Below are 25,814 nucleotides of genomic sequence, written 5' to 3' on the forward strand. Positions count from 1 at the left end.
TTCGAAAAACGCTACAAAGCAGGCGTTGTCCTGGTGGATCTCACTGCGGCTTATGACACCGTCTGGCACCAGGGCCTTACCTTGAAGCTCCTCCGGGGTGTTCCAGACCGCCACCTAGTACGATTTATACATACTATCCTCTCCAACCGCAGCTTCATACTGAAGACAAGTGATGGTCAGTCCAGCCGCCCTCGGCGCCTCAAAAAGAGATAGGAGAAGGAGTTCAATAATACACACAATATTTTATAATTTAAAATAGGCACATGGGTTGGTGAAATAACACAAAAAAGGGGAAAGGGTTTATGGACTACGGCTTACCAGCTGATCTCTTGGCATGAAAGAGAAGCAAGATGTGGGTTTTCAGCATTTACAGATCATACCGATGTTTGTCTTCAGGTAAAGCAAAACACTGTATGACTGTCTTGAATCTTTGCTACTTGGAGGAGAAAACCACCAATTGCATAATTCTCTGGGGCTCGTCCGGGAATTGAACCCGGGACCTCTCGCACCCGAAGCGAGAATCATACTACTAGACCAACGAGCCACAAAACACACAACTGGCCAACAAAACTCCAGGTGCTGTCATTAATGACATCACCAAAGATGATGGTTCTGCAGATTAAAAACAGCAATCAGTAAAATAAACAATAATAACAAAAGAAATCTGACAAAAACACATGAAAAAGAAACATTATTTTGTCACAGCAGCTTGAAATTATGGTAACTTCCCCAAGCTTGTGTAAAACCTTGAGTTACAGTACGTTCACATGCAGCGATTCAACCTGGTTGCAGATCGGTTGCAGACATCGTTCCGACTTTTAAACTGCATGTAAGAATCAGAATCAGAATCAGAATACTTTATTATCAATGTACCTGGGTACTGTGAGATTAGAGGTAGCATCACCTCTCCAGTGCAAGATAAATAGTAGTGCAAACAATAAGAAATACAAGAAATATAAGTAATATAAAAAATATAAAAAATGTTAAGGTGCATTTGAATCGTTTTTTTTTTTTACAGATGACAGTATATACATGTGTAGAATATTGTAGAATATTGCACAGAGTCCGGGAGAAGTATTGCACAGTTTAAAGAGACAGTAAGGAGGATGATTCACATACACCTATGTAAACACCTCAACCTGGTCAAGTCGGGACTGACTAACCGGTTTCATTAACCAGGTTGGAGCACCTAGATAATTCTAACCTCAAACTATGAATAAAAAAATTATGAAGAAAACTACATTTTGTCCACCATCTTCCCAAAAATGTCAATGATGTCTTTTCCCTCTCCTCCTCCTTTTCATCCAGCTCCCTCAGCCTCTTTTCTTGTCTTTAGTCTTGAAGAAAGTCCAAAACTTCATTTGTCCTTTTTTTGGTTTTCTTCCCTCCGTTTGTTGATCGCTCCCTGTTTGTAAAGGAAATAATAGGGCCATTGAAAAATCATCACGGGACAACAGTTTCTGAATTTAAATCACCAGTGGGCTAGTATTTATATTTACAGGTGAACTTCTTTCGTCTCGCAGTCGCACATGAATTCTTTTCCTCCGCCCCCTGTTTTGTTTACATTCTCCCTGGTAACCTCCTTTTATGTCACAACGCAATGAACTGTGGGTAATTCCCTTTCCCAAAGTCTGCGGAGATGCTGACTTACGGGAAGTGATCAGTAAGGGCTCAAAATGTCTGCCGGGAGCCCTCGCGCACTTAACGACTTTAGGAATGGGACAGTCCTGAACCCTTAACGACTTTAGGAATGGGACAGCCCTAAACCCTTAACGACTTTAGGAATGGGACAGCCCTAAACCCTTACGCAAGTCGCGGGAGCGCGCACGTAAGTCTGTGAGTCTGTGAGGGTCGAGATTGGGATTCAGCTTATGTTGGACTTCACTGCATCCCCAGTGAGTGTCACCATTGGACAAAACCTCAGAAATGTGCGTGCATCAGAATTAATGTGTGTGAAAGACTACAACTTGATCGTGATCATTCAGATTTGAACAATTCCAGGTACATATCAACGTTTTCTGTTGCAGCTAAAGTTAGTCTGGTTGGTGAACTCGTGAGAAAGGTAAAAGTATTTAGTCAGACCACCAGTTGTCATCTTTATTTCTTCAAGGCAGATGATCCTGCAGACGTGAATAATTCTTGGTCAAAGTTAACAAAGAAGCATACAATCTTTAAAATCTGAAACTTTTTAAGAGTTTAACTGGTCACCAGTTTGGCCAGTATGGGGATTGAACCCATGACCTTGGCGTTATTAGCACCACGCTCTGACCTTCTGAGCTAACCGGCCTTCATGTGACGTGGTTCTTTCTTGTATGTATCTAGGTATGTGTATGTTGTGATCCAGGCCTTGTTTACAAAACCTTGAGTTACATGCACTGATACTTCAGTCGTTCTAAAATAGGACCATAATGCAACACCTGATTTATTCTTCTGCTTAAAACTGGCTCAATAATTAATAAAGTAGATTATTTATCAAATTGAATCTTCAAAATGAATTGATCAAAACGGGGCACCACCTGATGTAATCAGGAAAATGAAAACTAAACAGCAACATCAGTCTCAAACTAAGTTATTGTTCAGAATAATAGTGAAGGGGAGGGAGTCCGAGCACAGACCTTTGTAACCAGCAGTTGTGACAAATGTGTGTGAAATAAACACAAACAACTTCTCTCATTTAAATCAAGCAGAATTTATTTGCACAAGTATCAAGAAGATGGTAAAACAACGTGTGTGTGTGTGTGTGTGTGTGTGTGTGTGTGTGTGTGTGTGTGTGTGTGTGTGTGTGTGTGTGTGTGTGTGTGTGTGTGTGTGTGTGTGTGTGTGTGTGTGTGTGTGTGTGTGTGTGTGTGTGTGTGTGTGTGTGTGTGTGTGTGTTAACTACGGGGAAGGTTTCTCTACCCCGGCCTCTCTATCCTCCCATGCAGCAGGACCTCTGCCACCTGGTCAAAAACAATCATCTAAAAGTGTCTGTAATGTGAGGTTTCATCAGTGTTTCAGAGTAAACCAGTTATCTGTCTGGACTCCTCTGGACACCCAGACAGTTGAAGGACAACATGTGACTAAACTTGTGATTTGTATTTTCTAGTTTTACACAATTGTAGATGCTCACAAATTGGCTATTTCAGAAGTGTCAATTTTTTAGGAGTTGGTGCAGTTGGAAGCCAACTACCTGGTGATGATGTCACCTACTCTCATCCACTTGGCATTATGAGAGCATTTAGCAGGAAAACCACAACTGCCTATGGTGTGTGGAAGAGTCATTTTTATCTTATTGACCATTGTTCATATGTATCAGTCATGCATATCCAAAACAGGTTCACTCCCCATCTCTCCTTATTTTTGTAATAACTGGAGAGGGCAGCTAAACCAAATTTTCCTCTAAAGAGTGAATGTGAGTTAGGAGACCCGATTTAACTATCTGAAGGCGCTGTAACCAAACAGAGGAGAAGGTGAAGCCTTTAACCAACCTTGCAGAAGACCAGACATTGGATCTGTGTTTTTTATCATTACAGGAGTGATATTCTTAATTTAAAGGCTCTGCTGGGATTTGAACGCAGGATCTCCTGTTTACAAGACAGATGCTTTGACCAACTAAGCCACAGGGCCCACAACTGATATCTCCAACTTATAGGATCATTCTACTTCTGGAGCAGCTTTATTCCACCTCACTGTGATATATTTACTACACAAACACTACTGTCCTGGCTTTATGTGAATTGCAGTTTTTTCTGAAAGCTTAGGCGCTAATCATGTTCTTGTAGCACAATTTCTAAAACTATTACAGTTTTTTACGATTGAATAAACACAATTTTGATTGTTTTGTTTTGTTTAGCAAAACCCAACACACGAATAGCACAACCACATACCCAATTAGCAAAACACCTTAGCTCCTTTGCAAAATGAACCACTCTTGTAAAAACTATACACTAACTTATCAAAACCATATTTTTTTACCATATCAAACACACACGTTGCATATGACTTAACTCTGTTTGCACCCATTACACTCTGCTGTTGAAAACCTTAAACACTTTCGGCTAATTCTGCTTCTAAGTGCATAGAGTAGTATGGGTGAAGCACACAGTGAATTTGCAAAACATCGCTCGGATTTGCACATCTGTAAACACAATGTCTGCTCACACTTTTTGCAAAACAATACACAGTGAACACTAAACACACTTGTATGCATTACTGTAGACACCACACAGGAGACAAGACTAATGCTGTTGACAATGTTACTTATTTTTTTCCATATACTCAAGCCAACATGGCGAAAAAAAAAAGCATTTCCCAGTTTTCATGAACAAAACATTTTATCCTGTACAAAAAGAGAAAAATTCTTCAATTGGGTTAAGAAATGGAGAATATGGCGGCAGGAAAAGGACTGTGTAATGTGGGTGCTGCGTAAACCAGTTCTGAACCAGTGCAGAGTGGTGGAATGAAACATTGTCCCAGGTGACAATGTATTGGATCTGCATGTTTATGATTGTGAGGTTGTATACTCTGTCCAAAAATGTAAGGATGTGAGGTGTTTTATACGGACCCATGTTGGCATGGCGGTGGAGGACCCCATTCTGGGTGATTGCCGCGCAAAAGTTGATGTTACCCCCACTTTGCCCCGGGACACTAATACAGTTTTTTTCAATTGTTTACACGCTATTTTGAAAACTGGGATCTTTTTTTCAAAATATAATCACAATTAAAGCTGCAAGCAGCGATGAACGGGCCCTCGCACTCATGGCCAACGCCCCTCCTTCCAGCCCCCCCCAAAAAGAGAATATTAAAAATACGATAAATGTAAAAAAAAAAAAAAAATTAAACAAGATTTATCTTCTCATTACAAGCAAAAAAATCTTGTTCCACTGGCAGATTTTTCTACTTATTTTAAGTGAAAACAGGTGAACAGGTGAAACAGATGAAAATGGTGTTTTTTTTCCAGTTATGAGTCTTGTTTTAAGTGTAATGAGGTTTTTTTTACTAAAATGAGACATTTTCACTAGAAATAAGACAAATATTTTTGTTAAGATTTTGAGTTTTTGCAGTGATCCATTTTCCTTATCCTGTGAAGGACAGAGTCATATTGATAAGTTCAGAAAAGTGTTTTTTATTGTTGTGTTTTGATGTATTTGATGTAAGCCCAGTGGATATTTAAAGCTTACAGAAGGCTGCATTTAACTGCTGCTATGTCATTCCTGCAGTATTTCTGCAGGTGTTTTGGTCACTGCTATTATTTGTAATATATTATAATATTTGTAATCAGAACAAATTATCTGTCCCCATATGATAAAATCCACCATCCCCCCTGATTTTTTTTTACAACTCGAGTACTGGCTGCGGTTCTGTTTAAAGCCGGGCAGACACTGTGCCATTGCCGCCTCGTTTTGAACCAATTTTCCTCTTGTTTCAATCATTAAGTGTGCAGACAAGGTAAAAAAAAAAAAAAAAAAAAACTCAAACTCTTTCAGTTCACTGTGTTTTCTAGTAGTTCTTCTAGTTTTCTATTGTTACTTTTAAGTTTACTGTTCCCTTTGTGGTTTTACTGGTTGTAAAGCATGTAGCTTTAATTATCACCCAATTCTGTGTTTCACCTTGTTAGTCAACTTCACTCCAACTCATTACCACCAATTTTACACTTATTTTTGGAATGAACGGTCAATAGACCTCATTTACATAAAATCATAGCTCATTTTTGAGATAGATAAAGATAAGCCGAAATTCTGAATTTTTTTGACTATAGTTAAACTCAGAGGCATAAATTGATGGATTATCACAGACGGGTATATGTGAAAATGAAATGAAATCATTTAAAATGTTTGGACCACCACCCAGCACCAGCCAGTGGTTGGTGGGTCAAATTGAATATCACAGGAGGGGAGAAATTGAATAAAATATCCATAATTCAATGCAAGTAGTGATCAGAGGTGGGTAGTAACGAGTTACATTTACTCCGTTACATTTACTTGAGTAAGTTTTGGGAAATGTTGTACTTTTAGGAGTAGTTTTGGATAACTGTACTTTTTACTTTTACTTGAGTAGATTTGTGAAGGACAAACTGTTCCTCTTACTCCGCTACATTAGGCTACGTTGAGCTGTTACTTTTCTTTTATCCTTTTTATCCACGTACGCGTCAATCTCATGACATCACTGGTGATTCTTTGGGAAAAAGGTTTGTTTTTGCATGTTTTGTCACATTTACACAGACTCAAACACACACAGAGTTTCTATGAGTTCATGTTTGTTCTAGTTCTGCCTGGTTAAAAAAGAAAAGTACAAAGGCTGGAAATTTTGTGCTACTTGTGCTTAATTTATTTTTTTATTCTGTTATTTTATTATTTATTAAAGTTCTTGAATTTACTTTACACTTATTTTAATTTAAGCTATTTTTCATTTTTTTATTAATTTTAATTTATTTTATTATTTTATTGATTTTAATTTGCCTGAAGGTGATTATTTTGTACTTTTGTCTTTTTGAATGGGTGTGTTAAAAAAATAAATCAGACGTTACTCAACAGTTACTCAGTACTTGAGTAGTTTTTTCACCAAGTACTTTTTTTACTTTTACTCAAGTAATTATTTGGATGACTACTTTTTACTTCTACTTGAGTCATATTATTCTGAAGTAACAGTACTTTTACTTGAGTACAATTTTTGGCTACTCTACCAGCTCTGGTAGTGATCATCAATTTTATTTGAAATGGGTGTAACAGAGGCAGTTATATGGATGAAAATCATATTTTTGATATAAAAGAAAAGTGAATATGGGTCAATTTGACCAAAAGACCACAGAAGGGTTATCTATTAACATTTCAACATAATCAACTCATCCAAGAGATATTCAGAAGAGCTTCTCTTCTGCAAATGGTACAGTAGATGAGCTGCCATACAAAGGAATTTCCCTTTGGGGATTAATAAAGTAATTCTTATTCTTATTCTTAAAATCCGTCTAGCTGACGTGACCCAGGCAGACCAAACAACAGGCTTCAGCTTGAGCGGCCGTTTTCCGCTTGGTCCTAGTGCTGACCTGTCTCCATTTAATATAGCGTAACATTGTTTTTGGACGGTAAAAACTGCAGGGGACCATAACTGCCTTTTGAAAAAGTGCAGGATACATGTCCCCCCCCCATATTACGTCCGTGTATGAACGTACAGTCAGTGTGAGCAGAGACCTGTCGCATCAGAGCATCAGGTCCGTCCCAGCCGGTGTTCTGCCAATTTCTGCTCCCTGCCGAAAAAATGCTACGTTTGGGTTCTGCGCATGCGCACAGTCGATTTTCAAAGTTTGCATCATTTCTTGCACGATGTAAAATGGATAATGGGATGTTGATTATTTGATCCTTCAAAATACACGACCCATGACATGAATGCATTACACTTTGTGAACATTATATGATAAAGAGAAAAAAACAACAATTCTATGGCTTTATTTGATATTCATTCAGTCATTCGCCTTTATTTAACCAGGCAGGTCATTAAGAACATTCTTATTTACAATGACGGCCTGGCAAGAGACTAGGGCCACTTGGGGGTGAAAGGAAGTGGTTTAGGGAGTAAAACACAGTAAAGTTGTGGCTCTACAAAGGTGGAAAACCTTTAGGTAGCATTTTTTGGCAAAGCTGCAGAAATGGGCAGAAACTGGCTCTCGGCTCTGCGCGTGGCCGCGCGCGGCCGCGCGCTCCTGATCGGGATCGCGGATGGAAGCTCAATAATAATATAATAATATAATAAAATAAAATAATTGCAACACGCATTAAAAAACCACAATACAACTTACGTGACGTGACGGCTTGACTCCACATGTTGATGCAAGTTGCAACAACCCCCCTCCCCTGCCCCGCCCCCGGCAGCTTCCAGGAGCTGCGGCTGCGCGTTCCCGCGGTCTGCGCGCACGCGGCCCGCAGACAGCTTCATGCTTCTAATCCAACTCAAAACATTCATTATAAATCGCCTCTTGCACATACAATGCTCAAATCATATTATTTTCAACAATATTTTTACGAAGTTAGAAGTTAATTCGACATTGCATGACAAAGTAAAGATTTATTTCAAAATGAGTTCATATTTTGAATAAAGTCGGTGACAAACTGTCCCAAATATAGAATGGATATCAGAATGGAAGCCTGATTAAATGTATTGATTTTGGGTCAATTTGGACCAAGTATTTGAAAGTTAAAACAACTTTTATGTTCATGGCGAGACACCGAAATTTGACAACCTCTAACAGCGACGCCCTTTGAGAAAAACTTACAGTTTTCTCTGTCAGCCATCGCCAATATCTTACCTATTTATCTGACCAACTTTGAGATCCATCCGCTCATCTCCCTTTGAGCACAGATGCATACTAGAAGACATGACAATTCCTGGTGCCAACAGGTGGCGCTACAACCGATCCTGAATATTCCACCATAGATGTCTTCAGGCTCAGCCTACAATTATGCACATATGTTTTCAACCACATCAAATCATGTATTGCTGAATTACAGCCAATTGGTGTTTCATGGCGAGCCTTAAAAATGACCCCAAACTTCGCCGGATCACTACGGTCAAGCCCTCTGCTAAAAACGTAAAAGCTTCGCAATTTAGCGTCGGCCATGTGTCTAGATTGTACAAACCAAGTTGTGAGCCAATCTGATAAAATCTCTAGGAGGAGTTCGTTAAAGTACGAGGCCTAGAAATGATCAGAATTCATAAAAAATGACATTTTCTGTTCAAAATGCCGGACTTCCTGTGTAACTTAGAGCATGGGTCCAAGAGACTTTTTTGTAGGGCTTTGTCTAATATAATACACACTTAAAGGACATTGCTGTAAGTCAAACCATATTGTGGGGCTCGTCAAAAACATGAAATAGGTGGCGCTATAGAGCCTAATCCTTTTTGACCCATGTCTGTCGCCCATAAAATACGTAATTTTACGCGACTCTGGAAGCGTGTGCAAAATTTGGTGAGTTTTTGAGCATTTTAAGGCCTCCAAAAAGGCAATTTATTTATGGCGAGAATAATAATAATAATAATTAAAGCTGCAAGCAGCGATGAACGGGCCCTCGCACTCACGGCCACCGCCCCCCATAAGCATATCAAAAATGACACCACCCACGACTTCCTATGTCAAACCATTCAAAAGATATAGCAGAAAATAGGGACAACCAATCAGAAGAAGGGGCGGGGCTAATTCAGGCCAATGAAGGTCAAGGACTCCATACAGAATGTGATGACACCACCCACGACTCTCTATGTCAAACCATTCAAAAGTTATAGCAGAAAATCGGGACAACCAATCAGAAGAAGGGGCGGGGCTAATTTTCACCAATTATGGTCAAGGACTCAATACCGAGTCCCATGACACCACCCACAACTTCCTATGTCAAACCATTCAAAAGTTATAGCAGAAAAAAGGGACAACCAATCAGAAGAATGGGCGGGGCTAATTCAGGCCAATGAAGGTCAAGGACTCCATACAGAATGTGATGACACCACCCACGACTCTCTATGTCAAACCATTCAAAAGTTATAGCAGAAAATCGGGACAACCAATCAGAAGAAGGGGCGGGGCTAATTTTCACCAATTATGGTCAAGGACTCAATACCGAGTCCCATGACACCACCCACAACTTCCTATGTCAAACCATTCAAAAGTTATAGCAGAAAAAAGGGACAACCAATCAGAAGAATGGGCGGGGCTAATTCAGGCCAATGAAGGTCAAGGACTCCATACAGAATGTGATGACACCACCCACGACTCTCTATGTCAAACCATTCAAAAGTTATAGCAGAAAATCGGGACAACCAATCAGAAGAAGGGGCGGGGCTAATTTTCGCCAATTATGGTCAAGGACTCAATACCGAGTCCCATGATACCACCCACGACTCTTTATGTCAAACCTTTCAAAAGTTATGGCAGAGAAAAGTATTCTAGTGGGCGCTGTTGAGCCGTTAGGCCACGCCCATTAATGCAAACCATGAAAAATCAAATTTATCACCAGGCCTGGCTTGCCCATAGGAAAAACAACACCAACCGCCGCTGAGTTTGTGTGCAGTTTCCCATTGAAACAATATCTCACACTACTGAGGTTAGATGAAAAACATTAATTAGATGAAGTTGGTAATTAAAGGAGCATGAGGCAGGATTGAGGCAGGATTTATGAAAAAAATGTGTATACGTTTTGAGTTTTCTAGTAATGTCAGATGAAGCGTTCCAAACCAAAAAGAATGAGCCCTCTAGTGTATCTCTCCGTTGCCTTGAACAGGCTGTGTGCTGCAAAATGTGCTGCAATTGTGCCCGGAATTTCCCGCGCTGTCCTGCGGATGTGACGTCACATGACGCTGCATGCACGTTCTCCCCGTTCTCCCGTGCCGGCCTCGCTGTTGGCTGCAGTACCCCCAACGTCCGTCATGGCGAAGGGTGGCGCTAGAGAGTCTCATTTCTTAAAAGGAGCCTCAAGCTCCTTTAAAGATTACAATATTTAGATATCACTAATCACACCAGTAAACAGGAGAAACCACAATGGTCAATTCTCGCCAAATTGAGTAAATTCCAATTGTCCCTGAACGCACCAGTGGATGAAAGATGCAGTGGATGAAGAAATAATCATCAGTTTCCGAATTCCGACGGTGTATATTTTTATTTGCACCTTTTGCTATAAAAAAAAAAAAAAAACAGTCAATGAAAAATGGATAGGAATAGTAAGCCAAGAGGACTTATAATATTACAAAGTTCACTCTCACTCTCAAATAAATAAATAAATATATATAAATAAATACAACAACACACCCCTCTCCCCTTCAAATAAATTCAAATGAACAATCAAACTTGTTTCTTTATACAATTAATTAATTTATACATTTATCAATATTCCATACCATGTCTTTGTAAAAGAGCATAATACAAAGTCTTTCAGCATAAAAGTACGTATTTTTAATGTGTGACAGCGTCCTGTTTCATAACTAAATCTCTGCCAGCCTCTCCAAGATGGCCGTCGGTACCTTATCCAAGATGGCGGCCGCGCTGAACGTCAGCTCCAATGCCCCGCCCCCCCGCGGGAGATGCGCGCGCATAACAAGCCCCACCCCCCCCCCCCACCCCCCACCCCTCCCTCCGTCCCCCGCGGGAGCACCCCTCCTTTCTCTACTCTGCTCCTCTGGCTGTCACCCGTTGCAGGCAGTCAGTCAGAGTTAAGAATCCAGTGAATTTAACATAAATATTAATAGAAAATCACCGGTCCCACTCAGGCGTATGAAATTCACAAGATATTTTCTCATTATAGTAAACAACATATCTATGAAGTCGGATGTCAATTTTGACATTTTGTGACAAAGACATAGCTTTTTATGTTATTAGTTCATTTTTTTAATTTTTAGAGTGACGAAGTTGTTCGAAAATAATATGTTCCAGTGTATGATTTTTTAGTCCTGTTGTAAGCTATCTGAAACTGCCATTTAATTTTCCTTACACAAAATCTCTGATTTTTAATTAATATTTTACCAGAAATACAGAGTGACATAAAAATGCCACTTCCTTTCAAATTACGACCACGATACGCGACACGGTCAACAAGGAACCTACTGCCAATCAAATGTGTCAATTTCATTAAGATTGGATAAACCAAACAGCAACTAAAGCACATAATTTGATGAAAAATATATACCTGACCAAAAGGTGGCGCTATGGAGTTCATCCAAGATTGTCATATCCACTTGTTCAGAATGCAAGCCCGATTAAATGTATTGAATTTGAGTTCATTCTGACCAATTATGTTTAAGTTACAACAACTTTTATGTTCATGGCGAGACCCCGAAATTTGACAACCTCTAACGGCGACGCCCTTTGACACAAACTTACAGTTTTCTCTGTCACTCATCGTCAATGCCTTACCTATTATCTCACCAACTTTGAGATCAAGAAACTGATCTCGTTTGGAGCACAGATGCAAACTAGAAGACATGACAATTCCTGGTGCCAACAGGTGGCGCTACAACCGATCCTGAATATTCCACCATAGATGGGTTCAGGCTCAACCTACAATCATGCACATACGTTTTCGACCACATCAAATCATGTATTGCTGAATTACAGCCAATTGATGTTTGATGGCGAATCTTAAAAATGACCTCAAACTTCGCCGGATCACTACGGTCACGCCCTCTGGCAGAAACTTAAAAGCTTCGCAATTTAGCGTCGGCCATGTGTCTAGATTGTACAAACCAAGTTGTGAGCCAATTCGATAAAATCTCTAGGAGGAGTTCGTTAAAGTACGAGGCCTAGAAATGATCAGAATTCATGAAAAATTACATTTTCTGTTCAAAATGCCGGACTTCCTGTGTAACTTAGACCATGGGTCCAAAAGACTTTTTTGTAGCTCTTTGTCTAATATAATACACACATAAAGGTCATTGCTGTAAGTCAAACCATATTGTGGGGCTCGTCAAAAAACATAAAATAGGTGGCGCTATAGAGCCCATTCTTGTGGACCCATGCCTGTCGCCCATAAAATACGTAATTTTACGCGACTCTGGAAGCGTGTGCAAAATTTGGTGAGTTTTCGAGCATTTTAAGGCCTCCAAAAAGGCAATTTATTTACGGCGAGAATAATAATAATAATAATAATAATAATAATAAACATCACAGATACAATAGGGTCCTCGCACTTTCAGTGCTCGGGCCCTAATAATAATAATAAACATCACAGATACAATAGGGTCCTCGCACTTTCAGTGCTCGGGCCCTAATTATCCAAACACAACACTCAATTTGTATAAGTCCTAGATTGTTTGCAAAATGACACACTTGAGTCAAAACATACACACTTCAGTCAAAACATATACACATATTTATGAAAATGTTATTCGTTTTCATTTAACCAACACAGTCCTCAATGATCAGACACTATTGCAGCCAGTTTCACACTGCTGTGATAAATAAAAAACACATTTGTAAAAAAACTAATTTTAAGAAATAGCATGTGCTAGATTTTTGGCCAGACATTGTTATGTAAGGGATAATTTAGATGTAAAAAAAAAATAGTGACAAACCCACAACATTCTTCATGATTAGTTTGAGATATAGGGAGAATGTACACAAATAGGCCTACTATAAACTTACCAAGCACTGCACAAAGCTGATGCTGCAGACTGAATATTTCAAGTATTTATTCCAATACTTACAGTATTTCTTACCATAATCAGTTACAGTAATCAACCAACAATGAAATCAATGAAACAAATACAATCCGTAAACAAATAAAAATTACTGCATGAAGTACATACACTTTGACTCTGAAAAAAAAAAAAAACTACTGCAAAAGCAAAAAGAATACTGTAACTATTCATCATCTCTCCGTCTGGCTGGATGAGGCCATAAGATTTCATCCACATCACAGGCTATGTCTTCATTGGCAAGGCACAATACAATTACAATACAATTATTGGTCAAAACCATGTTCACAATGGGAGCCTCTTGTGCACGAGTGAACATAGGGCGCCTTCCACCTTGGTGTCCTCGACCCTCAATCCTATGTAAAAAAAAAATATATCTAAAAAAATACACATGCAGCCTACTGTCAAATGTCAAATGTCATAGTAAACAATATTGATGATAAGTATAGCAAGATTCAGTTTCAATGTACAGTGTGGTTAGCTTACCTGTTTCATCTCCTCTTTGAGCTCCCCCTCTCATTCTCACTCTTCTTCTTCTTCTTATAGCTCCTTCCATTTTTGTTGAAGACAACTCACCTGCTGCCTTTTATAGCACACCTGAGTGCTGCGTTTTCAATTTTGCACATGTGTGCTTCCACACCTGGTGGATGTGTTTATCCAATTTGTTCATGAGTGTGGTCATTGGCAATCCGGGGCTTTGGAATGACAAGAAAGTAACCTCACAATCCTTATCTGTGTCTAAGGTGTGAAAATGTGTGTAGAGTTTTACAAATAACTGTGTGTAATGTTTTGCAAAAAGGGTGAAGCAGACATTGTGTGTAATGTTGTGCAAATCTGTAGAGATGTTTTGCTCCTTGGAGTAGAATTTCGCAAATTGTGTGGAAATTTTTATTTTAGTGTGTAAACAATCGTAAAAAACTGTAATTGCCCTCTGGCCAATTACATTTCTTCCACATTTCTTAAAGTTGGACCTCTTCTCCTTTCAGCTTCACCTCTTCCTGCTTGAAGTCTTCCTCTTCCTCTTCCTTGGCCTCTACCTCTGGCATGGCCTCTGCCTCCTTCTCCTCCTTCTCCGATTCCCCCTCTCATCCTCACTCTTCCTCTTCCTCTTCCTTCCATTTTGGTTAAGTTTGGTGAAATCACCTGCTGCATTTGTATAGTGCTTAAACCTGATTGGTGTGTCTACAATTAAGCAATCTTGTGTTTGCACACCAAATGGCAGTGTTCAATCAACTGGCTCATAGGTGTGTGTGTAATTTGACAGTCAGTGCTTTAGAAGTGCAAGGAAGTGACATCTTGATATACTTCTGTGTCTAATGCATAGACATGTGTGTTAGTGTTTCAAATCACTGTGTGTATTGTTTTGCACAAAGTGTGAATGGACTCATTGTGCTTACAGTGGTGCAAATCTGGGGCCGAGTTTTGCTCCTTGAGTGTAAGGTTTTGATAATTGGGCAAAACTTTAGATTTTAGTGTTTATTCAATTGTAAAAAACTGTAACACACATAGCAAAACCACTCACTGAGTTAGCCAAACTAAAAGCACAAATACTGCTTTGCACTCAGTTTGTAATTTTGTAACACACACTTTGCAAAACTGTAAGCACAATTCGCTGCTTACACTCAATTGCCAAATTTCCAAAACACTCCTAGCAAAATTATACACATGTATGGCTATTATTTACACTATTTTGCCAACTGTCTGGCACACTTTCACATGTGAAAACAATTTTAGAGAATTAGTTCACTTTGCATTTTGCCTAAGCACTATAAATAAGCCACAGGTAAGCTGTCTGTGTGGAGTACAATGGAAGGAGCAAGAAGAGTAAGAATCAGAGGAGGCCGAGGAAGAGGACGTGGAGGTGAAGGAATTGGAGGAAGAGGACGTGGAGGTGAAGGAATTGGAGGAAGAGGACGTGGAGGTGAAGGAATTGGAGGAAGAGGACGTGGAGGTGAAGGAATTGGAGGAAGAGGACGTGGAGGTGAAGAAGCAAGAGGTTTAGAGGAAGTTAGAGGAAGAGGACGTGGAGGTGAAGGAGTTGGAGGGAGAGGACGTGGAGGTGAAGAAGCGAGAGGTTTAGAGGAAGTTAGAGGAAGAGGACAAGGAGCAGCAAGAGGAGGACGAGGAGGGGGAAGAGGAAGGGCCAGAGCAGACCCGATATGTCATCATATGGGACAATGTTAGTTTCCATAGGGCTGCTTTGGTCCGCAACTGGTTTACTGATCACCCACTCTTCATGGCACTCAACCTCCCCCCATACTCTCCATTCTTACTGTAAATCCGATTGAAGAGTTCTTTTCTGCCCGGCGCTGGAAAGTCCACGACCGCCTTCCCCATCAACACGCAGCCCTTTTACAAGCAATGGAGGAGGCATGTGGAGATATTGAGCAGGCATCATGTCAGGCATGCAAGGAGGTATTTTCCCCGGTGCCTTGGACTGGAGGACATCGCATGCCATGTGGATGAGATTTAGTGGCTGGACCCAGAGAGACGGCATGATGTAGGCTGATTGTTTTTTTTTTGTGAATGTATTATTTTGTGTTCTGTGCTGTGTCTTTGTTTTGACGAGTGTGAATAAACACCAATACTTGAAGTTTGGACCCCTGTGTGTTTACAGAACTATGACAAAAGTATGACCTCAAACTGACCTAGCCACCTTGTGCACAGAAAAAGCAAAATCCAGATGTGTTTTGTATTCATACCATCAGTGTGTAGTTGGCACATTATGTGCTTAGTAAATGATGGCATGTGTTTACTGTCTGATATGAAAACACCATTTTTACTAAGGTGTGTAGAGTTAATCAAGCTGTGTTTGCTTTTGCAAGAGAACTATAACGTTTTGATAATTTGGTGAAAGGTTTTCTCATTTGTGTGTAGAGTTTAGCAAAAATAGCCAATGTTGCAAAAAATGTACTTAAGGATTCAGAAAAAACTGTAACAGAGCTATGAAGGATGGTAACATCTTTTGCCGGATACGTGATGGACTCCTGGAAACATTGGAGGATCATGTGCCTGTCGATCCTGTCGGTCGAGGATGTTGAAGATGCTTCATAATTGAATTAATGATAACAGGATTTCTGCTTTTTGGAGCTGGCGGTTTCCTGGCATATCGACAAATGCGTAAGTCGTCGACAGCTGTTCTGGCCCTCTCAGAGCTGCCCGACGTGGCTGAGGGGATAAACTCTGAGACCAACACTCAGACTCTAACGCTGGGAGAGCTAAATCGCAGACTGGCAGTGGTTTTTGAACTCATTGATAAGATGGAAAAGACCTTGGAGAAGCTGATAGCTCGGCTTGGCGGGAATTGACCACAAAGTGGTCTGTTTGGAGTCGCCATTGATGAACCAGAGACTTAAGGCAGACGGAAAATTACTGGATCTGCCTGTTTTTTTTTTGTTTTTTGTTTTTCAATACAATTGTTGATTCTATTGGAGCTTCTCTTTTCATATCCCGCAAAAATTTCTAAAATCATGGAATTGGTTAGCTCGTCTCTCAACACATTGACCAAATCTTTCTCGACGAGAGGACAGGCCAGTGATGGAAGACAACTTTACGTAGACCAAAAAGAAAATGTGGAACAACGTCATGTCACGTAAGACCTCAAGAGAGATAGTGGACGCGCTTTTCAAAACTGCGGTGGAAAGTTTCTCCACCCAGATACTGAAAGTATCGGAGGCCTGATCGCCGGGATACTAACTTGTCCGTGCGGGTTAGTAAGGAGGGAAGGAAACTTGATCTCTCACCACCAGTACCTTTATTGTTCTGCGGTTTCCCACTCAGGAGCCAATGTCTGGAGCTGAATCCACGACACTCGCTCTAAGCTTTTGACACAAACCCAATCAACGCTAACCGCTTTAAACTAACTCTGCCCAGACACAAGCCTCTTACTTTTAGATACCCTGGAGGTTGTCGGTGGCGTCCACGGGTTTTTACAACTCGTGGTTCTGGTCCCGGTCCACAGGTTGCTGATTTTACGCTCCACTAGTGGTTCAGCCATGAGTGTCTCCCTTTTCCCTCTCCCTGTTTCTGTCTCTCGGAGACAGATGATGCAGCGCCGCTGGCAGCCGGACTGTCCTCCTGTCCTGGTTGTCCTAGCCTGGGCACTTCGTCTCGTTGTGCACGGTCCCCGTTCCCTTCGTTGATGACACCACCCACGAGTCTTTATGTCAAACCATTCAAAAGTTATGGCCGGAAATAGGAACTATGAAATGTCAACCAATCAGAACAAGGGGCGGGGCTAATTTGCACCAATGAAGGTCAAGTACTCAAAACCGTGCGCATGTTTAAATTGTGTTCTTTGTTGAATTTTATGCTCCTTTATATAGGCTACCACTTTGTTTTCAAACATCCGGATGATCATTCCAAACTTATAATACCGGTACGTAACATTTTGATCTGACTAGGAATTTTGTAAATTGAATTTTTAAATAAAGTTTATTGAAAAAAAAAACCAAAAAAACAGACGTTTTTATCTGACTTGTTTCCGGCTTCTGCTAAGTGTGTCCCATTCCTATTTATACCATTTGGAGCCCTCACACCCTCTCACACTTGATCACGTGACGCTGACGTCACTGAAAGTCTGTGAGGGCTCAGGGCTGGAGGGTTTAGGGTGGAGTTTGGGATTGGGGGACACATTTGCTGATGACCACACCTCCCTCATCTCAACGCCTTCCCCGGCTCCAGCTCCCCTCTTATCAGCCCCCCTAACAGTCTCTGGGTTCGAGCGCCACGAAGGCCACGGCGCTCACTTGGATGCACTGGCCTGTCCTTGTGTCGAGAAAGATTTGGTCAATTCCATGATTTTAGACATTTTTGCAGGATATGAGAAGAAGAGGCTCAGAGAGCATCCACATTCACTAAGAAAAGGAGTACTTGTGTGAGAAATACTGCCAGAACCAGCAGAGATATGTGATTTTTCAGGCATCTCAAGACATTTGAGTTTAAAGGCTCTGCTGGGATTTGAACCCAGGATCTCCTGTTTACTAGACAGGCACTTTGACCAACTAAGCCACAGGGCCTCCGTTGTATAGCTCTGAAGCAGCCTCATGCCACCTCACTGTGCTATGTTTGAGCACTAACCTCTGCAACTTCTGTGTACAGAGCAGAATGGATCAGCAGTCCATCAACTTAACCTCTCAGTTACGTTGGTAACGGTTACGTTCATGGAGACGCTCGTCTCCATGTTTCTCCCCAAACATGGAATGAGAAAGAGGAGCAGCTCGTGGACCACATGGCCTAATGGACAAGGAGTCTGACTTCGGATCAGAAGATTTACTTTTACTTACTTTGCTCCACCAGTACTGGCATGGGATTCAATGTCCTTGATTCGGATGTATTTGTTGCATGTTGGGCATTTTATCTGAAACCAAAATAGTCACCTCCACACACTCAGCCGCCTGGTACACCCCTGAACTCCACTAGATCCTGCAAGCATCAGCTCGAAAGACTCTTCAAAAAAACTGGCTTAACCATCCATCACCAAGCCTATACGGACTATCTCCACCAGTACAAAGACGCCCTCAACTCAACTCGGTCCACCTACTACTCAAACCTCATCCACTCCGGCTCATCCAACCCCAAGGCTCTCTTCTCCACAACAAATAAACTCTTTAAACCCAGTGATAACATATCCAGCTCCTTCACAGTAACCAAATGCAACAACTTTCTCTCATTTTTCCAGAACAAAGGAGACACCATTCACAGTAATCCGGGTCACAGTCCCTCTGTGGCAGCCAGAGTGTTTCTCAACTTTTTGGAAAAAGAAAGAAAAGGTGCCACGGACACAACAAAATCCACTAGGGTGTTTGGATCAGATTTTCAGACCATTCACACTTCAATTGATTGCGGTGGAGAGGGGGGGGGTGCTACGGCCCGAACACTTAACCAAGGACAATGGACTCTGCCAGTGGTAAGGACCCGGCAAGGGGCGCATAAGGGAGACTATGCCCAAATTCCAATCTCCGCCCTAAACCCTCAAGCCCTGAACCCTCACAGACTTAAGTGACGTCAGCTGGAAGTGATCAAGTGTGAGAGGGTGTGAGGGATCCAAATGGTGATATGTACCTGGAATTATGCAAGTCTGCACAATCACCTGCCTTGAAGAAAGGAGGAACAATCTTTACATAAAGGGAATTGCATTTGTTTATCTGATTCTGCAGATTCCCACCTTTTAGAGTGGTTGTTGTGGCCGAGTGGTTAAGGCGTTGGACTCGAAATCCATTGGGGATTCCCCGCGCAGGTTCAAATCCTGCAGACAACACTTAATGGGGAGAAAAAGGCTTGTTAAATCTACGATGTCTTAACCTCAGACAAGACTGTGATTTATAACTCATCCATCAGGGGCCTCTTTTACAAAGAGTGCAGTGCACAAAAAATGTCCGTACACCACTTTCTACGCTCTTGTGCTCATTGGCCTCACCAATCCGGCCCTCCCAGGAGACAGTCAGTTCCAGCAGGACCACTTACTTGGTGGACTCCAAAGTTAATACCATATCTGGGTAGAGTGAAGTGGCAGCTATCTTAGCTGGGAACTTGAGTTTCCTTCCCAGGTCAACTTGGAGCTGCCAGTCACGAGCGGTAGGGGCAATAAAACAAAAAATGAGCCCAATTAAAGAAAGGGGAAAGGGTTTACTGACTACGCCTTACCGGCTGGAAATAGAAATAGAAACTGAATGATGATCAATAACCTGTTGCACAGTTTCTGTAGCCTCTAATCTCAAATATCTTGAGATGACTGCTACTTGGAGATAAAGACCAGACCTGCACATTAACCGTGGAGGACTTCAGTGTGAGCAGCAGAGCAGTTTACTTCTGTGCAGCTCGTTACCACAGTGTTTCACATCACTGCTCCTCAGCACTAGAACCTTTCACTCGCTGGTGTTCATCTCACACCTGCACGTCTTCCTTTCACAAGCTGGTGTTCATCTCACACCTGCACGTCTTCCTTTCACTCGCTGGTGTTCATCTCACACCTGCACGTCTTCCTTTCACTCGCTGGTGTTCATCTCACACCTGCACGTCTTCCTTTCACTCGCTGGTGTTCATCTCACACCTGCACGTCTTCCTTTCACTCGCTGGTGTTCATCTCACACCTGCACGTCTTCCTTTCACTCGCTGGTGTTCATCTCACACCTGCACGTCTTCCTTTCACTCGCTGGTGTTCATCTCACACCTGCACGTCTTCCTTTCACAAGCTGGTGTTCATCTCACACCTGCACGTCTTCCTTTCACAAGCTGGCAGCAGATCCTTCCTCAGACTCACTGAAGACGACCTAAAACTCCGCCTACATGAGGCAGGAGGGTTCAGTCTGAAACTTGTGATGATACCATCAGTACATCCTCTGGTACCACTGAGAGCATCTTTGAACAGAACAGCTTTTACCAGTCAACAACACCAGCATGATCGTTCTCTTCCTCAGCATTTATTTGAACACTATTCTTTTTTCAGGTTCTTTATTCACAAAAAAATATGTTTATGTGTGGAGGGGCAGCATTTGGATCAGTATCAGTTCATCAGGGTATCCACAGCCCAAGAGGCCTAAAGGATAAGGCACTGGCCTCCTAAGCCAGGGATTGTGGGTTTGAGTCCCACCTTGGTTGGCAATGTTTAAAATTGTTCAATGCAATACTGAGTTAAAATCTTCACATCCTAATTTCAAAACAGCAAAACATTGATGATTTGAATGGTGTGTTGATCCAAGGAGACATCTAAAAAATGCAGGACAGTGTGACCTGAGGTCCAGGGTTGGGAAACACTGCCTTACTGAATGAACCTCAGCAGCTGAAATACTTTACTTACTATGCCTGTTGTTTCTGTTGTCAAACAAATTTGACACCTTGGGACATTTTAATGCCTTTTATATTTTTCATTTCTTTGATTAATTGTCTCTATCTAGGTCATGGTCTCTGCAGGGTCTCATACATAAGCAATACAAATGCCTGTGTGCTCCATCACTGACAGCTCAAAGATAATGTTGTGCTGTTGAACTCTCATCAATCACCGTGTGAGAGGAGAAGGTGAAGACTTGATCCAAACATGTGGAAGAATCATCTACAAATTCTTGTTCTGTGAGTTTAAAGGCTCTGCTGGGAGTTGAACCCAGGATCTCCTGTTTACGAGACAGGCGCTTTGACCACTAAGCCACAGGGCCCTTTTCCCTCAACATTTTGACTTTTTTCTCGAAATTGTACTTCAACATTATTCTCGACATTTTGACTTTTTTCTCAACATTTCAACTTTTTTCTCGACATTTTGACTTTTTTCTCGAAATTGTACTTCAACATTAATCTCTACTTTTCGACTTTTTGCTCGACATTTGGACTTTTTTCTCGAAGTTCATTATGAAAAAAAATCTTCCTCCTCTAAAACATTATTTTTCTTTTCTTTTAGATGATTGTTTTAATGCACTAACATCAGAAGCCCGGCTACACTTATGAAGTTTGTGTAGTGTAGAGCAGTGGTTCTCAACTCAGGTCCTCGGGACCCCCTGTCCTGCATGTCTTAGATGTTTCCCTGCATCAACACACCTGATTCTAATTAACAGTCGTCACCAGCTTGTCATCAAAGTCTGGACAGTTCTGTTGATGACACAGCTCCTTGTATCACGGTGTGCATATCCTTATAAACATTGTTATTGATGGAGGTAATCTGAAAGAAATCCTCACTGTTACTTTTGAATCAGGCTGAACATTTCTGATTGAATGGAGAACCCTCTGAATCCTAATGAAACGTTGTAGGACACATGTCCCACTTTCTTGTGACTTCTGAAATTAGCTTAGTGTACAATGCACTTTTCCTCTAGTCTTCATTTTATTTGAACACCAGTGCGGTGATGAGATCTGTGAGAACAGTTTTGAATCTTTAGTGATCAGGAACATGTCTCTCCAGAACCTCATTTGGATGTTTTAGCATCTTCTGCTGCAAGGCCAGGTTGACTTCCAGCACCTGGCGTCTCATGTACAAAGAGTGCATGGATTTAATTGTGAATCCTTGCATGGAATAAAATCATCTGATGATCCAGTCTTCATCCTGGACCAGCAGATCAGAGTGGTCCCTAAAGACTCACTCCGTACTGCATCCTGCCATCAGCAGGTTCCTCTACCAGAGCCAAGGCTGACGCTGGGATTTGCAGTATACATCATTTTGTACCAACCTTTAGTTTTTGGTGGTTAATGTGGTTGATTGTGAAATTGTTGCATTTCGACTCGTGTGTAACTTATTTGGTGATGTGGGGACTGTCGTGTCCTTCACGTGTGATGGTGAACTTGTTGTTGAAGTCACTTTTCCTCATATGTTGGACTTCACTGCATCCCCAGTGAGTGTCGCCATTGGACAAAACTATTATTAATGTGTGCGTGAAGGACGACAACTTGATTGTGATCATGCAGATTTGAACAATTCCAGGTACATGTCAAAGTTTTCTGTTGCAGCTAAAGTTTGTCTGGTTGGTGAACTCGTGAGGATGGATAAAACAAAACTGAAAGTTCATTACAACCCTGATGTGAGTTGAACACATAACCTTCTGATCTGGAGTCAGACACGCTACCATTGCGCCACAGAGCCTTTTCTGACCTTTTAATTTCTGAAGTTGTTTAATTAACACCAATTTAATCATGGAGGGCAAAAAGTATTTAATCAGACCACCAGTTGTGCAAGTTCTCCCACTTAACAAGATAGGAGAGGCCTGTAATTTTCATCACAGATATATTTCAACTATGAGAAACAAAATGAAAAAAAAAAAAAATCAGAAAATCACATTGGCTGATTTTGAAAGAATGTATTTGCAAATTATAGTTGAAAATAAGTATTTGAGCAATAACTAAAGTTAATCTCAATAATTTGTTAAACACCCTTTGTTGGCAATGACAGAGGTCAGATGTTTTCTGTAAGTCTTCACAGGGTTTTCTACGCTGTTGCTGGTATTTTGGTCCGTTCCTCCATGATCTCCTCTAGAGCAGTGATTGGTCCGTTCCTCCATGATCTCCTCTAGAGCAGTGATTGGTCCGTTCCTCCATGATCTCCTCTAGAGCAGTGATTGGTCCGTTCCTCCATGATCTCCTCTAGAGCAGTGATTGGTCCGTTCCTCCATGATCTCCTCTAGAGCAGTGATTGGTCCGTTCCTCCATGATCTCCTCTAGAGCAGTGATTGGTCCGTTCCTCCATGATCTCCTCTAGAGCAGTGATTGGTCCGTTCCTCCATGATCTCCTCTAGAGCAGTGATTGGTCCGTTCCTCCATGATCTCCTCTAGAGCAGTGATTGGTCCGTTCCTCCATGATCTCCTCTAGAGCAGTGATTGGTCCGTTCCTCCATGATCTCCTCTAGAGCAGTGATTGGTCCGTTCCTCCATGATCTCCTCTAGAGCAGTGATTGGTCCGTTCCTCCATGATCTCCTCTAGAGCAGTGATGTTTTGGGGCTGTCGCTGGGCAACACAGACGTTCACCTGAACATGGCACCTTGAACAGCTCAGCGATCATACCAGACATGACTTTCATAGCAGAAGCTCTCAGAAGTGACTTTAATAACCAAGTCCATAACCACCTGTTATGGTGTTCCGCAGGGTTCAGTGCTAGGGCCAATCTTGTTCAGTTTATACATGCAGCCATTGGGAAGTATAATCCAGAATCACGGCATACACTTTCATTGCTATGCTGATGATACGCAGCTCTACTTGTCTATGAAGCCGGATGAAACAGAACCGTTAGTTAAACTTCAGGCATGTCTGAGGGACATCAAGGACTGGATGTCCAGAAATTTCTTGCTTCTAAATTCAGATAAAACAGAGGTTATCATTCTTGGTCCAGAGCATCTTAGGAAGGGATTAGATGGTGTTTGCGATGGCTTCCAGTGCAACTGTGAGAAACCTTGGTGTTATTTTCGATCAGGATTTGTCGTTTAAACCACATGTCAATCAGGTTTGTAAAATAGCCTTTTTCCATCTCCGTAATATTGCAAAGATTAGGAAAATCCTCTCGCAGAGTGATCACGTGCGCGCTCCCGCGACTTGCGTAAGGGTTTAGGGCTGTCGTTTAATGCTCAAGGCCAGTGTTTTTTTGACAGTTGTTTGGGGGTTATGTGATTGGTCTCTGAAAAGCACTTAGCTTGTATTGTATTGACTCTATACTATATGAAAAAGTGCAGCTTACAGGCAATGCTACTGAGCACTGAGCTGCTACAAGCACGACGAGGATGGGATTCGAACCCATGCGTGCAGAGCACAATGGATTAGCAGTCCATCGCCTTAACCACTCGGCCACCTCGTCTGTTGTGGCGCATAAGGGAGACAATAAGTAATGTAAAATGTTTCCTTTTCCCAGTTTCGGGCCTTGGTAGAAGAATACACAAGTCATGGAACTGTCAACATGCATCCTCCTTCGATAGCTCAGTTGGTAGAGCGGAGGACTGTAGAACCAGTAAAACAGGTATCCTTAAGTCGCTGGTTCAACTCCGGCTGGAAGGACTGCCATTATTTTTCATCTTCCCAGAGTGGGACTCTATTTCATCACTGTACTCGGCTATGGCTTTGGCCACTGCCATCTACTTTGGTTGGGACATCTGAGTTGTTACACCACGTGTGTTTCCACATGTTACAATCAAAAAGGGCTAGTGGCGCAATGGATAACGCGTCTGAGTACGGATCAGAAGATTCTATGTTCAACTCCTGGCTAGCTCAAAAATTCCTAATCTTTAATATTCTCCCAGTCACAACCTTGGTAGTGTACACGTTTCTTCTTCTGTGTCATTTATTTACTTACTTGCTTTTTTCATTTGTCTCTGTGTTGTATAAGGTGTATTTTTGCTGGTATATTCAGTTAGACATGTGTTGTCATCCATTGCATTACAACATTCTCTTAGAAAGAGACCATAGACTTGGAGAGGTTTGATAATGACAACTGTCATTGACATTTGAATGAACAGATCTCTCTCTTTGTACCCACTCCTGACTGGATCAAAGCTTTCTCAAGAACCCTGGCAGTGACGGTCAGCCAACGACTGTTCACTGATGACCAATAATCACCTCAATATTCATGAGGGCTGGTAAAATGTGAATCCACGAGGCTCCACCTCAAAAAACAACACGGGGAAATGGAAACATGGACACCATTAGACCTGCTTTAGGGGGCTGGAGTTACCCTAAAATGTCCATAAGAACCCTTAAATATGTGATGAATGTGTTGTGCAACTCAGGTAGCTTGGCTGTCCAGTTATCAAAGGCTAATGATAATTCTATTAAAGAATTATTAATAATTAATAAAGTCGACTATTTATCAAATTGAATTATCAAAATGATAATAATTCTCGTAGGGGCACCACCCCAGGGCCTTAATCCGGGGAAATGATAACTAAACAGCAGAAGATCAGTCTCATATGATTTAGGATTATCCTGCATAACAGTAAATCTCACTATCACTTACAGAATAACAATTGAAGGCGTGAAATCCGAACTCTGGCTCTGCTTAAACAATCAGTTTGTGACCAAATCTTGCATGAAATAACAACAACCACTCATTAAAAATCAATCAGAATTTATTTACATACGGGTATCAAAAGATGTAAATAAATACCCAATAAATCCCAATGGCACACTACGTATTATAAAACCATTAATTAACTAGAAAAACAGCAATCAATAAAAATGAAATGAAAGTTAAATGCATGGAATGAAAAAA

At 41.4% G+C, this 25,814-nt stretch overlaps 9 non-coding genes across 9 annotated transcripts; 2 read left to right on the plus strand and 7 right to left on the minus strand.

The window, feature by feature from the left end:
• Positions 1-472: 472 nt before the first annotated feature.
• trnap-cgg (transfer RNA proline (anticodon CGG)) lies at positions 473-544 on the minus strand. The gene has a single exon. It is a non-coding gene; the product is annotated as a tRNA-Pro (tRNA).
• Positions 545-2,213: 1,669 nt separating this feature from the next.
• On the minus strand, positions 2,214-2,287 carry trnai-aau (transfer RNA isoleucine (anticodon AAU)). Its single transcript has one exon. It is a non-coding gene; the product is annotated as a tRNA-Ile (tRNA).
• Positions 2,288-3,532: 1,245 nt separating this feature from the next.
• On the minus strand, positions 3,533-3,606 carry trnat-ugu (transfer RNA threonine (anticodon UGU)). The gene has a single exon. It is a non-coding gene; the product is annotated as a tRNA-Thr (tRNA).
• Positions 3,607-18,090: 14,484 nt separating this feature from the next.
• On the minus strand, positions 18,091-18,164 carry trnat-agu (transfer RNA threonine (anticodon AGU)). Its single transcript has one exon. It is a non-coding gene; the product is annotated as a tRNA-Thr (tRNA).
• Positions 18,165-19,323: 1,159 nt separating this feature from the next.
• Positions 19,324-19,405, plus strand: trnas-cga (transfer RNA serine (anticodon CGA)). The gene has a single exon. It is a non-coding gene; the product is annotated as a tRNA-Ser (tRNA).
• Positions 19,406-21,223: 1,818 nt separating this feature from the next.
• On the minus strand, positions 21,224-21,296 carry trnat-cgu (transfer RNA threonine (anticodon CGU)). Its single transcript has one exon. It is a non-coding gene; the product is annotated as a tRNA-Thr (tRNA).
• Positions 21,297-22,636: 1,340 nt separating this feature from the next.
• trnaw-cca (transfer RNA tryptophan (anticodon CCA)) lies at positions 22,637-22,708 on the minus strand. Its single transcript has one exon. It is a non-coding gene; the product is annotated as a tRNA-Trp (tRNA).
• Positions 22,709-24,325: 1,617 nt separating this feature from the next.
• On the minus strand, positions 24,326-24,407 carry trnas-gcu (transfer RNA serine (anticodon GCU)). The gene has a single exon. It is a non-coding gene; the product is annotated as a tRNA-Ser (tRNA).
• A 108-nt stretch (positions 24,408-24,515) lies between these two features.
• trnay-gua (transfer RNA tyrosine (anticodon GUA)) lies at positions 24,516-24,604 on the plus strand. Its single transcript is given in 2 exon segments — positions 24,516-24,552; positions 24,569-24,604. It is a non-coding gene; the product is annotated as a tRNA-Tyr (tRNA).
• Positions 24,605-25,814: the final 1,210 nt, after the last annotated feature.

Source organism: Cololabis saira, chromosome 10 (assembly GCF_033807715.1).
Source record: "Cololabis saira isolate AMF1-May2022 chromosome 10, fColSai1.1, whole genome shotgun sequence".
NCBI lineage: Eukaryota > Metazoa > Chordata > Actinopteri > Beloniformes > Belonidae > Cololabis > Cololabis saira.